Source organism: Coffea eugenioides, chromosome 8 (genome assembly GCF_003713205.1).
Source record: "Coffea eugenioides isolate CCC68of chromosome 8, Ceug_1.0, whole genome shotgun sequence".
Lineage (NCBI taxonomy): Eukaryota > Viridiplantae > Streptophyta > Magnoliopsida > Gentianales > Rubiaceae > Coffea > Coffea eugenioides.
In genome coordinates, this window is record NC_040042.1 from 36,860,296 (window position 1) to 36,861,572 (window position 1,277).

At 43.9% G+C, this 1,277-nt stretch overlaps 1 non-coding gene across 1 annotated transcript; it reads left to right on the forward strand.

Annotated features, from left to right (window-relative positions):
* Positions 1-494: 494 nt before the first annotated feature.
* On the forward strand, positions 495-601 carry LOC113781773. Its single transcript, XR_003469679.1, has one exon. It is a non-coding gene; the product is annotated as a small nucleolar RNA R71 (small nucleolar RNA).
* Positions 602-1,277: the final 676 nt, after the last annotated feature.

The window sequence follows — 1,277 nt, forward strand, 5'->3', positions numbered from 1 at the left end:
CTAGTGGACGATTGGAGAATGAATTCTGTGGCCTATTACCATAGTTGAAATTGGGATGATCTCTCCAACCCGGATTGTACGTGTTGGAGTATAGATCGTACTGCCTACGAGGCGCGGGCACGCCTCCAACTATGTTCACTTGTTCAGCCCCATCCTTTTGCAACATAGGGTATGAGTCAGTGGGGTGACCCACATTTGTGCAGATTCCACATGCCTTTGCTTGGTGACCGTTTCCCACAACTAATTGTCGAACGAAGAAAGTTAGCTCCGATAGCTGCTGCTGAATGGACGACGTCTCTACCTCGTTAACCCTACGGGTAGGGTTACTCTCGCGGAAACCAAACTGTTGAGAATTTTCTGCCATTGATTCAATGAGTAGCCATGTTTCCCTTGGTGTCTTATTTGCCAATACTCCCCCACTCGCAGCATCAATGATGCTCCTATCAGACGACTGGAGGCTCTCATAGAAATATTGGATCAATAGTTGTTCACTAATTTAATGCTGTGGGCATCTAGTGCACAACTTATTGAACCTCTCCCAATAGTCATATAAGGATTCTCCAGGATACTACTTAATGCTGCATATCTTTTTTCTTAGACTTGCAGCCCGGGATTCAAGGAAGAATTTTTTTAAAAATTTCTTCTTAAGTTGGGCCCATGTTGTGATCCTACCTGCAGGTAGGTAGTATAACCAATCTTTCGCTGCATCCTTAAGGGAGAAAGGGAAGGCTCTAAGTTTAATCTGCTCCTCAGTAATTTCTGAAAACTTCATACTGGAGCATACCACATCAAACTCCTGGATGTGTTTGTGGGGTTCCTCACCTGAGAGGCCATGGAACGCGGGTAGGAGGTGAATTAATCCTGACTTCAATTCGAATGAGGTATTTTCAGCCAAAGTTGAAAATGTGATGCACAAAGACTGTTGGGGCAATTCCGGAGCAGCCAACTCTCTTAGTGTTCTTGCATTCGCCATAGGGGTGTTCTCTTGGCCTGGGTCACTTAAATTTTCACCACTTGAATCTATTGATTCAATCTCAGGATCCAGTCCCTGAGATACAGTACTAGATTGCTCCTCTCTGAACTGTCTAGTTTTTTTCCTAGTTCGACGCGTAGTTTTCTCTACTTCCGGATCAAAAATCAATTCACCTGTACGGGAAGAACGGGGTATAAACTAGAAATGTGCCAGACAAATTCAAAGAAAAATAACTTAGAAAGAAAGAAAATTAACCAAAACACCGTTCCCAGACAACGGCGCCAAAAATTAACAGGTGCCGAAC